The sequence below is a fragment of the Lissotriton helveticus genome, chromosome 4_1 (genome assembly GCF_964261635.1).
Source record: "Lissotriton helveticus chromosome 4_1, aLisHel1.1, whole genome shotgun sequence".
Taxonomy (NCBI): Eukaryota; Metazoa; Chordata; class Amphibia; order Caudata; family Salamandridae; genus Lissotriton; species Lissotriton helveticus.
This window is the reverse complement of record NC_136063.1, coordinates 1,020,613,283-1,020,626,779: the sequence shown is the minus strand read 5'-3', so window position 1 is coordinate 1,020,626,779 and position 13,497 is coordinate 1,020,613,283. Positions and strand designations below refer to the sequence as shown.

The 13,497-nt window shown below is 42.1% G+C and overlaps 1 protein-coding gene across 1 annotated transcript in view; it reads right to left on the bottom strand.

Annotated features, from left to right (window-relative positions):
• Positions 1-13,497, bottom strand: part of SEMA5A (semaphorin 5A) — a 1,863,338-nt gene that overhangs the window by 681,112 nt on the left and 1,168,729 nt on the right. The window lies entirely within an intron of this gene.

Genomic DNA, 13,497 nt, shown 5'->3' with positions numbered 1-13,497 from the left:
GGTCATCTTCCCATCCTATATCATATAATTCGGACAAATCTGCATCCTCATCACGCTCTTCTTCATCCTCAGGATTTAAATCATCCAATGGATCAACATCCACTGATGTTTCAATTACAAGTTCAATGATGAGGTCAAAATCAACTGATTGCAGATTGTCGCTCATGTTGAGGTTGTCTTTATCTTTAAAGAAAGACAACAACAATGAGATGTTGCAGAGTAAGAGACAAATCTCACAGATTATAAAAGTAAAATTATTTAACAAGAGTAACATTTTGCAGCTATTATTTAGCCATGTCCAGCGATGCTGAGCAGGTGAAGCCTATGTCTAATTTTTCACTGGACAGGACTCATCTGTTCTTAACCTTGGATAAGCCTCAACGACTCTGTGTCCCCTGCACATACTCAAATGTTAAAGTGCAGATTTATATTAATGGCACATCCCCAGGCATGCACCAGTTAATGTGCACCACTGCTTTACCACCCATGGTGTGCCGCATTTACAATCAGATAGGAGAAAGCTGCTTCAAAACCCTGCACCTGCTTGAAGCTGGCATAGGTCTTGACGCAGCATTGTATAGATGGGGCACCCCTGATCCTTGCTGGAGCTGCATCGCACTTACGATACAACTCCAGCAATGCGCCACCTTTACAGCACAGATGCGTCACACATCTGTGCCTTTTTTGCCCCATGCTGCGCCGCATTGTAAATGCAGCACACCATGGGTGGCGGAACAGTGGCGCAGGATGACTGTCACATCCCTGGGGATGCGCCACTCATCATAAATCTATCCCTAAGCTTCTTATCTTGTTACAGATGAACTGCCATATGTATCATCAAAATATTTTACATATTATAAATAGCAAATTTTAAGGAATAAATAGCGATTCTTTACTATTCCTAATTTGCAATGAGCAAATTGCTAATTGCAAATTACCCATTCATTTCCATAGGCTAGGAGGCTCATAGGAATTAATGTTGCAAGTTGTGATTAGCAATTAGCTCATCACAAAATAGGATTTTTTTCAAGCGTGCAGGGGTATCTCAAGAACAACCTGCTGCACCCCTGAAAAAGAAATTTGGGAGCACATGGCACACCTACATGCCCTAATGGCATGTATGGGCGTCATATGGGACCTTTTTTTTTTTAAAAAAAAAATTCTTTTTGAAAAGAATTCGCAAATTACCACAAACTACAAGTTGGTGGTAGTTTCCAAATCCTTAATATCATTTTTTACATATTTTTTTTTTATACATTGCATTTAAGGAATCACAATTTTTGAATTATTGACATTTTAAGTAATTTCCACATGTGCACTGTTTTCTAAATATAATTTGAAAATCGTTTTTGGGGAAAAGTAATGGTTTGCAAATTTATGACAAGGACATAATGGTGTATGCTTCTCTATAAGGCATTTCAGTATCTCTAATGTCATTTTTCCCATATTACATTATAAGACCTTTCCCCATGAAGCACATTCCTTGTAAATATGCTCCCACCAGTGCATTGCAAATTTAGATTTTGACTGTTTCAGACACATAGCCATGTTGAAAGTGACCCAAAAAAATTGCAAACGTTTAAAAAAAACACATTCATGTGTCTTAATGACATTTTAATTCATTTCCCCATGGACAATGTTTTCTAAGTGGCACAAAAGAGGTATACACCTATCATAAATCTGTCCCTAGAATTATAAATGATTAAATCAGGATGACAATAAGATGTGGCCTATCCAGAGGTTTGTTTAAGGTGAGGCCTACTCAGGATTGCAGATTAAAGTTATGCTTGATGAAGAATACAGAGGAGATAATTTATTGTAAAGGCCTACCAATGAAGTAAGTGATTTCTACTTCATTGCACCAGTCATCATAAATGTATCCATAAGCTTCTTATCTTGTTAGACATCAACCGCCATATGTATCATATAACTATTTTGCATTTCCAAAAAAGCGAATTTTAAGGAATAAATAGCGATTCTTTACCATTCCAAATTTGCGATGAGAAAATTGCTAATTGCAAATTACCCATTCATTTCCATGGGCTAGGAGGCTCATATAAATGAAGGTGCAATTTGCGATTAACAATTTGCTCATCACAAATTAGGAATTTATTCCAAAAGTGCAGGGGTGTCTCAAGAGCACCCTGCTGCAACCCTGAGAAAGAAATTTGGGGGCATATGGCGAACATAAATTTTAACAACATTCCTTTACCTCAAAAACGATTTTCAAATCATAACTTCAAAACACTACACATGGGAAAATTACTTAAATTGTCCTTAAGACACATAAAAGCGTATTTTGATTGGCTTTCCTGCATGGTAGGGTCACTTTAAACATGGCTATGTAACATAAACATTCAAAATCAAAATTTTCAATGTACAGGTGGGAGCATATTTACAAGCAATTTGCGCCACAAAGAAAGGTCTGACATTAAAATGGGAAAAATAACATCAGGGACAGTCAATTGCCTTATAAAGAACCATACACCATTATGTCCTTCTCTTGAATTTAAAAACAATTCCTTTTTCCCAAAAACGATTTTCAGATCATAATTTCAAAAAACTGCACATGAGAAAATGACTTAAAATGTCATTGAAACACATGAAAGCGTTTTTTTATTGGCTTTCCTGCATGGTTGGTTCACTTTTATCATGGCTATGTAACACAAACATTGATAATTAAAATTTTCATGCACATGTAAGAGCATATTTACAAGCAATTTGCGCCACAGAGAAAGGTCTTACACTAAAATGAGAAAAATAACATCAAGGACAGTCAATTGCCTTATAAATAACCATACACCATTATTTCCTTGTCATGATTTTAAAAACAATTCCTTTTCCACAAAAACGATTTTCAAATCATAATTTCTAAACACTGCACATCAGAAAATGACTTAAAATGTCATTAAAATACATGAAATCATTTTTTGATTGACTTTCCAGCATGGTTGAGTCACTTTTAACATGGCTATATAACAGAAACATTCAAAATCAAAAATTTCCATGCACATGTGAGAGCATATTTACTAGCAAATTGCGCCACATAAATCATAATTTTCTCCTTAAAGCACACTATTCTCTATCTAAAGTAAAGAAATATTTTCTCACCTTAGCAAATACTTTGAGTTTGAAAACAGTCTCAGAAACACACCAATTTGTCTTCAGCAGAGCAAAAGGTATGCACTCCAGAGTCTGCAGCTATCAAAAGCACAGAAATGGTGTAATTCTTCACACATATTTCTCATGTCACCCAATCAAAACTCTTCCCTCACTTTTTTTCAAATGAAAACCCTTCCCCCTCTGCCCTTTCTGCCTATTTTCCATAGCAACCACCTCTTGGAGAAACTCTGGTGTTTGCAAATTCACACAACAATGTTGCAATTGAACTCTGAACTCTCAGTGCACCTGCATATCCAGTGCTTTCTTTCATTTAATGATTTTTTATTGACCACTCAAAATACATCTTTCAAAGAACACATCTCTACACCCTAACTTTCTGTTTTCATCAATCAAAATCCACCAATCACTGTTACTACTTCATGAACACAGAAACTCCACAGTTTTTTTCATTTCAAACTCACATTTTTTCAACTGCCATTTCATTGCCACACTTCATCTGACTGCAGGAGAACCTTCTCTCACCATGTTTTCTGTCTGGATTGTTGGTCATAGTTATATTCACTGGGCTCAAAGGTACGTTGAAAGCAGAAATTTACCTAACCTCAATTTACAAGATGTGGAAATTAAGTGGTTTGGCCAGAGAGGATTAAAATGTCACCAATTGATACCATTGGTGAAAACCTTTATGCATTTGCCAAAACCTGACCTGTTAATTGTGCACTGTGGAGGTAATGACTTGGGCACTTTGACTGGTGTAGGTCTGGAAATGCTTTTAAAGGACACCTTTGAGCAATTAATGGCACTTTTTCCTCAGACTGCCTTGGTATATTCAAATATATGCCAAAGACAGAAATGGAGGTGGTCAAACCAATTTTGTCCACAAATTGAGAAGTCGAGGAAGCATGTAAACAAATCTGTTTCAGCTTACATGAGAGACCATGGAATGGGCTCCCTGTACAACAATAACTTGCGTTACTACATGCAAGATATCTACAGAGGAGATGGAGTTCACTTCTCAGATGAGGGCAACAGAGTTTTCACTCTGAATTTAAGAATGTGCATTGGTACCTACTTATAAGTACCTAAATGTACCATAAACCCAAAAGCTCTTCTCAGAGCTACCCTACATCTAATCACTCACAATTATTTTTTTACTCTAACTATTTTCACTAATTTTCAACAAAATACGCTCCCTGGTGCGCTACCCGGTACGCGTACCGGGAGCTAACCTCGCGAAATTTTTAAAAAAAATGTTTTTTTTTCCGCACATATGGGCCTCCTCAGCCACCCTCACAAAACCTAGGGGGTCAAGATAAGTCTACCGTGCCCCCTTCTACCCATTCTGAACATTATTTGCCCTCCATCTTGTATCATAATTCGACCGAAACACAAAATGGTGGACTCCCGGAACGCTTAAGGTCCGCGAACCGAGGCGCTCAACGGTTCGCGTACCGGGTCGCTTCCTGGGAAGCACACCATCAAAAAAGGTGGGAAAGTAGTTCACAGAAAAGCCACTGGAGACAATTTCACCAAATATAGAATAGCTCATACTACATACCAATCCCTACCATTTTCACAAATTTGATTGGAATTCCATTTAGCCATTTAGCCTGTAGTCCTCTCTAAATACCGTGAGGTAAATTACTTCACAAAACACATCTGAAGTGTTGGAATTGACAACCAATTAAAATGTTACTTTCATTTTCTACTTTTTTTACATGATATTTGATTGGTTATGTACCCGAATATATATAAAGGAAGAGAAGGAAACACAGCCATTTTGACTACTACTTCCTGGTGTACATTTCATTTGGATTTTCATTAATAACTTCAACTTCTTTTTAAAGGTAAGTTGTTATTTTTAAAACTGAAGTATATTGTGCACTTTAAGTTAATATGGCAAACTTTTTCTGTTAGTTATATACTATCCCTCTGTAGTACTTATAAATTTAGATACACTTTTTTATATTCCTACTTCCACTCTGATACTATACACTGCCCAAAGATAAATTCTCTGATAAAAACTGCCTATCTAAAATTAATCCCAACAGTGCCCTACCTCTACTAATATATATTTTTTTTATGCAAATTTCAGGAAAAATGGAAAGTGAACAAAACATTTCATTTGAAATTGTCCTTCCAGAGTCCAACACAGAAATCATTGATCCAAATGAGATTGAATTTATGGATGAAACATGGGACCAAGAACTACTGCAATGTGTGCAAGCAGTAGATAACCTCCTTGCAAATGAGGACATTTTACAACCTCAGAGACTACAATCTATATTCCATGATTATGAAATTTCTGACAATGAAATGTTAGAAAGTTTAATAAATTATGAAACACAATAAAAAAAGTTTAAAAAAAAAAAAAAATAATCAACAAAACCAACAATCAATTAACATACAGCATTTGAAAAGTCTATCATTCATTTTTTATTGTGATACGCTCCCCAGTACGCTTCCCGGTTCGCGTACCGGGCGCTAACCACGAAAAAAAACAAAAAAAATTTTTTTTTTTTTTTGCTTAGCGGGGCCCCTTTAAAGCCTCCACATCAAACCTAGGGGGTCAGGGAGTATCTACTATGCCCCCTTAAGGTCATTTGCCCCTTCGCTTTTGACCTCCTCTTGTCTCTCGATCCTACCGAGAGACAAGATGGCGGCCGCTCCGGACTGTTTAGAATGTTGACAGACACCGGAGAGCCAATCAACTTCGCTACGCGAAGTTCCGTTACGCGTCAAGTACGCGTACCGGGGCGCTGCCTGGTCCGCGCTTACAGATATATATCTTTTTTTGAACGTTAATTTCTCAAAATCCACTGAAGCACATATATTGAGACCTAGAAAAGGCACATCGGGCTACCAGTCCCTACAATTTTGCCAAGTTTCGTGCAAATCCATTCAGCCGTTCGGGCTAAAAGTGAGGCTAACCGCCCTATGGAAAACTCAATGTTAAAAACACGTTTTGGGACCCCCCTTTTTTCTCGGCCCCCCCTGGACCAACTCCCCCCAAATTTCCAGTGGCTGCTCAGAAACAAAATGTTCCATTTTCCAGAAAATTTCAGCCAATTCCGTCCACAAACGCCAAAGTTATTAGACATAGAATTTTCAAAAAACCCATAGAGAAAAAATCCTAACTATATATACCTACTGGCGACCGCCAGTAGGTAATATATATATATATATATATATATATATATATATATATATATATATATATATATATATATATGTATATATATCTCAATCACTAAAAATATAAAGGTTAAAGATAAACTCATGGTTAGGTTTGCTCACAACACCATAATGTATGTTTAAAAAAAATTCTAAAATTCACTATAAAAACACAGCTAAAGTGCCGCTCGGTTAGAAAAAAAACAAAAAAGCATGAAAATTCAATGGTTATGGTTAAGTAAACTACCCAGAGCTTTAAGTGGAATGAAAAAGTTAGGGCGGGTGAGAGGCGGCTCTGAAAGGGAAGTGGCCTTAGAACTGTAATTAGGAATCCTTTCCATGAGATGTGGTCTATAAAATTAAAGGTGTGGCTTAAAACATGTAAGCAAAAATCCTGTGCTTCTCATAGCATGCCACTCAACCAGTATTTTGGTGGGTCCTTGTGAGCTTTCTGTTATTGCATCCAAAACATATAAGTACAATACCGAACATACCCTGAAAGCCAAACCTATTGACTTTGCCAATGCTTGTTAGCAACATTAGATACATTAATACCAACAATTATTTTGTTGTGAATAATTTGAATGAAAACATTTTACACTTTAAAAGGTCTGTGGAATGGGAAGTAGTATTGGTGGTGTCTCACGTTTGAGGGCCGGACGGGTCGTAGTGGGCGCCAGACGTTTTCCCATTGGGCCGGAGGGGTGGGGGCCGCTTTTGGACCCGTGGTGGGTCGTATCTGGTACAGAGGGCCGATTTCGTAGCAAGACTGCAACATCGACCCCCTGCATCAAAAGCAGCAGTAGTGTTTCCCACAAGCACCCCCCTCCTGTGACCGGTCCGATTTAATTGCCAGGCCTGGTTTGCATTCACAGTCCCAGCCTTGTCTCACTCACATGCTTACCTTCACACCTCTTCCTTTGCAGTCTGACATCTTTGTCCCGCTATCTTTCTGAAATCCTGCTTCTGAATATCTCATCATCTCTCTCATGCGTGGGCTCGCTCCCATCATGCACTGCTTCTGACCTCACATATTACTTCAGTCATAACATATCATTACATGGAAAATTACGTCATTGACTCTTTTGACTGTTCAGTCGTACCGGATGCATTATGGGGATGCTGAGTTTTCCTTTGCTGCTGATCCGTTTAAATGTCAAAGGGCCAGATGTATCAAGATACACTTTTGCGATTCTCAAATAGCGTTTTTTAAGGAATCGCTATTTGAGAAGTGCAAAATGGTATGTATGTAGAAATTCGCTATTTTTTTGCGATTTCTTAAAATTCCTTAATTGCAATTAGCAAATTGCTTATCGCAATTAAGGAATAATTTCCCATTCATTTCTATGGCCCAGGAGGCCCATAGGAATGAATGTGAAATTATTCGCAATTTGCGATTCGCAATTTGCTAATCGCAAATTGAGAATAATTTCAAGGGTGCAGGGGTGTCCAAAGGACACCCTGTTGCACCCCTGAAATGAGCATGGGTGCACATGTGGGCATGTATGTGCACCACATGGCACTTTGAAAAATGCAAAAAAGGGCATTTTTCAAGAAATTCGCAAATTACCACCAACTTGTAGTTGGTGGTAATTTGCGATTCCTTAGGGACAATTAGCAATTTTTTTTGCTTCATACATTGCATTTAAGGAATCGCTAATTTTGCGATTCCTTAAATGCAATCGCAAAATTAGGAATCGCAAATTTGCGATTCCTTATTTTGCACTAAAATTTGCTACATACATACCAATTTCGGCGTTTGCGAACCCATTTGAGCTTCATACATCTGGCCCAAAGTCCTCAGCCTACATTCCAACAACTCGTTATCTGGGTATTAGCTCAGGGCAACTTACATTCTTACTTTATATGTAGGAGCTGTACACATGTAAATTGTCCATGGAAACACCACAGAATGTCGCATAGGATCTCTGTGATGGCAAAGACCTCTTTGACCGGCCCAGGATTATTGTACATATTATGCTCTGCTCTATCAGGTTAGCTTCCACGGGCTAGTACTTTACATGCACACGGGCCAGTTATTTTTTCAAGGCCACAGACCGTCGTAATTTCAGAAGGAAAAGGCTTTGTAGAAACCTCGCTCCTCTGAAACGTACTGCCGGCGTCAGGATATTTCAGAAAAGCACGATCTTGGCATTTGTGTGCTTGGTCTTTTGATAAATGACACCGAAATGTGGATAAATTGCTGACCCAATCAAACGTGTCTGCTGCCGCGTGTCATACGGCATGCTGTCATTCGCTCGGGAGAGAATAATATTGATGTCTCACTGTGCCAGGCGCGGGAAAACATTTTAGGCAAAGTGAGTTGCGGAAATATTCGAAATGAAATATGTTTTGGGACGCTAGAGGGAGGGGTCGTTTGCATAGCTGGGCTTCTAGAAAAGGCTGGAAAAGTAATATCTTTGTTGACAGCCTAGGTATAATTTATACCGTATAAACCACGGTTGTAGCATGTTTGGCTGAGCAAGCTGTGTGGTAGGAGCCCCTTGCTCTTCACATGTAGAGTGCAGGAGGCGCCTCGAGGGGCAGACATTGGCTTTGGCGCTGGTAATATGAGCCCACGGCGCTGGGGTGCACCACACACACCTGTAATTGCATGTAACCCTAGTTTTCGATCCCGAGCGAGTGCAGGAGTAAATGCAATACCCGGCCTCGGAGCCTGGAGCCTAAAGAGGAACAGATGATGCTATGGGTCGACGTTTCGAAAGCATTGCTGAAGGGAGGCAGATGTTGGAGTACTCGAAACAGCCGCCGGGTACGAGCCTGGCCTGCCCCCTCCGAAAGAAGCATGATGGCTCGTGAATACTGTAACAGTAAGATAAACTCTGTATCACTGTAAGAAAATCCTCTTTTTTGCGTTTTCATCCCCATTTTTGGATGAATGTTACTGCTCGTTGTTTAGACTCTGCAGTGTCTGCACACTGGGGCAATGTTGCCCAGTACCCAGTGCGGAGTAGTAGTCAGAAAAAAGAAATACCCCCACTTGGACCTACATTCAGAATGGCTGTAAATGAGCAAGTTCATTTTTTAGGTCTTACTAAGCGCGTCTGCGCTGCTGCTGCAAGGAATATCGCACACAGTAAAGGGCTTGGAGCCCGCTGATTAAATACCATTTGCTGGCTTGGCAATCTTTTTAGCTGCCTCCTAATTGGCCACCATATCCCTCATGTCACTTCCCTTCATTTCTCTGGAGCATGGACCAAGTACTAATTGATTGCATTTGATTAATGTGCTTCCTCTGTTCATGCTGTGAATCATAGTACGTTTTCATTTTTCCGTCCATCATTTCTACTTCAACGCTACACACTTGGATTGCTTTTTAATTTCTATCCTACAGGTCTGTTTGTTGTTGACTTAAATTGTTTTTAAATTTGGCACCTCCTTTTAAAGCATCAAACAAATGGCATGGACTATTAAGAAGGCCGGGCCTGGGAAGACGAAGCCGCTCCCAATGGGGTCCAGGGACAAACGACACCCGGAGGCAGGAAGCCCTCTCCCCTCTGGTCTCAAGCCCGCGAAATGAGGTGACCAGGATTGGTCACCCCAGGGCAAGCTACGGCCCCCCTAATCAGGGGGTGCAGCTGGTAAGCGGCGAGGGGGGATAAGAAGGGGGCGCAAGGCCCTCCATGCACACACTCCCCTCTAATGGGACAGGACAGCGGAAAAACTGAGCCTCACCGGTCGGAGCAGTACAGCGCTACCAGCGGTCCAGGAGAAGGCGGCGTGGACCAGCAGGCACCAGATCTGGTGTTGTGTTGCGGCGGATGAAGAAAGGACTGAACCTCCAGGCCTACCTGCAGCAGAGCAGGCGTGGACAGGATCCGGCTCTGTTTATTCCAGTCGTCATCGGACGGTCCTGTGGCTCTTCTGGGGCTCCGTAGCAGCAGGCTCCAGTTGGTTGTCAACGCCGGGAGCCAGAGCTCGGGCAAGTCCTGATGGACACCCACCAAGTCGATAGTAAGTTGAAGCCTAACACCGGTGAAACAGTGCCCCAGACATTGGGCCCCTCCCCAGAAATGAGTCTGTCTGAGAGCAGATAATGACCAAGAACGGACTGAAAGAACTATGATTGCAAAAACAGTAAATGTGTTAACATGGATGTTATAATGACCATAAGAATTGCGATATGTATAGCATGTGATGTTTTAAAAAAACTGCAACCTTTTTGGGCACCATAGCACGTCGTCAGTGGTGTATTTTAAAGGTTAGGAGGGATGCAGTTGGAAATGGCTGAGGGAGGAGGAGGGGACTCGCCTCTTGGAAGGGGTTAGCAGTTTGTGCCTTTATTTTTCAGTTCAACGCTTCCTTTTAGAGCACCAAACAAATGGCACGGATTATTAAAGCAGACCGTGCAACTCCATGTTTCTGAGGGATGCACTTCTTCTCTGCACATACAAAGTATATGCCTGGTTAAAGCGTACATTAGTCTGAAACCGGACTCCCTTAGTATTTAAAGACAAGCAATCCAGTCAAATGCTTCAGGCCAGGCTGCCACTAAGCAACATAAACATTTCGGACACCTCTGTGCCTTTTCAAACCAAAATATGTGGCTTTTTAAAGTGCCTCAAGTTTTGCCACGCTGCAGTTAACTCCTTTCTCATTAAAAGCTGTGTCCTCGGTCTTATATGTATTCCACCTCTTCTCTGCGCATACAAAGTATGTGTCTGTTTAAAGCGTCAGTTTTGTGCAGTGTAGACACTATTCCGTTTCTCTTTAAAACCTGTGTTTAAGTCCTAATTCTCATATGTATTCCACGAAAAGCTCTTTCAGGCACCCCTTATGCACTTAGGTGAAAGGGATGTAGGTTAAAGGGCACAGCTACGCTCCACTCCAATCTAACCCACTCCACTCCAATCTGCCACAATCTACCCCACTTTAATCTTCCCCACTCCACTCCAACCTATCCTACTCCATTCCACTCTAACACACTCCAATGTACCCCACTCCACTGTGCCCCACTGTAATCTACCGCACCCCAGTCTAACCAATGTACCACACTCCAATTTATCCCACTCCACCTCAATCTACCCCACTCCAATATACCCCACTCCATCCCAATATACCTTACTTGGCCATAGCTACACTCCACTCCAATCTACTACATTCCACTCCAATCTACCTCACTCCACTCTAGTCAACCCCTATCTACACCTTCTCCACTCCAATCCACCAAATTGCACCCCAATGTACCCCACTTCATTTTACCCCACTTCAATCTACCCAACTCCACTGCAATCTATCCTGCTCCACTCCACTCTATCACACTGTAATCTATCCTACCCCACTCCAATCTATCCCACTCTACTCCAATCTATCGCAATGTACCCCACTCAACCCCCAATATACCCCACTCTAATTTACTCCGCTCCACCCCAATTTACCCCACTTCACATCAATCTACCCTTCTCAACTCCAATCTACCCAACTCCACTCCAATCTACCCTACTCCACTCCAATCTACCCCAATCTACCCTACTCCACTCCAATCTACCCAACTCCACTCCAATCTACCCCAATGTAGTCCACCTCAATCTACCCCACTCCACCCCAATCAACACTATTTACCCCACTTTAACCCAATCTATCCCAATCTACTCCACTCAGCCACTGCTACATTCCACTCCACTTCTCTCCAATCTACCCCCCTCCTCTCTAATCTACCGCAAACTACCCTACCCCACACCACTCTGTCCACACTCCAATCTACCGCACTCCAATCTACCCCTCTACACTCAAAATCTGCTCCAATCTACCCCACTACAATCCACCCCAATGCAGCCCACTACAATCTATCCCACTCCACCCCAATCTATCCCACTCCACCCCAATCTACCCCACTCCAGCCCAATTTGCCCCACTCTATTCCAATCTACCCTACTATAATCTTGTGTGCCCCAATCAAACCCACTCCACTCTACCCCTCTCTACTCCAATTTACCCCGATCTAACCTACTCCCCTGCAATATACAACACTCCACCCTAATCTACCCCAATTAACCCCACTCCAATCAATTCCACTCCACTCTTCTCCACTCTACTCTCATCTACCACACTCCAATCTACCCTACTCCACTCCAATCTACCCCAACCCACCCCACTCCATTCTACCCTCATCTAACCCACTCCATTCCAATCTAGCTCATTCAAATCTACCCGTCTACCCACTCCACCCCACTCCACCCCAATCTACCCCACTACCCCCTAATCTACCCACTCAATCCCACTCTACCCCATGTTACCCCAATATATCCCATTCTAGCCCACTCCACTCCAATCTACCCCACTACACTCCACCCCACTCTACCCCACAGCACTCTAATCTACCAGTCTCCATCCCACTCTTCTCCGCATTACCCTGATATACTCCAATCTATCCCACTCCACCCCAATCTACCCCACTCCAGCCCAATTTGCCCACTCTATTCCAATCTACCCTACTATAATCTTGTGTGCCCCAATCAAACCCACTCCACTCTACCCCTCTCTACTCCAATTTACCCCGATCTAACCTACTCCCCTGCAATATACAACACTCCACCCTAATCTACCCCAATTAACCCCACTCCAATCAATTCCACTCCACTCTTCTCCACTCTACTCTCATCTACAGCACTCCAATCTACCCTACTCCACTCCAATCTACCCCAACCCACCCCACTCCATTCTACCCTCATCTAACCCACTCCATTCCAATCTAGCTCATTCAAATCTACCCGTCTACCCACTCCGCCCCACTCCACCCCAATCTACCCCACTACCCCCTAATCTACCCACTCAATCCCACTCTACCCCATGTTACCCCAATATATCCCATTCTAGCCCACTCCACTCCAATCTACCCCACTACACTCCACCCCACTCTACCCCACAGCACTCTAATCTACCAGTCTCCATCCCACTCTTCTCCACATTACCCCGATATACTCCAATCTATCCCACTCAACTCCATTCTACCCCACTCCACTCCAATCAACCCCACTACACTACACTCCAATCTACATCACTGCATGCCACTTCACCCTAATGTGCCCCAATCCACTCCACTTCACTCCACTCTACACCACTCCCCTCTACCCTAATACACTCCACTCTACACCACTCCCCTCTACCCTAATACACTCCACTCCACTTCAATTTATTTCACTCCACACATTCTCCGAGTACACCCCACTCAGCTTCAAT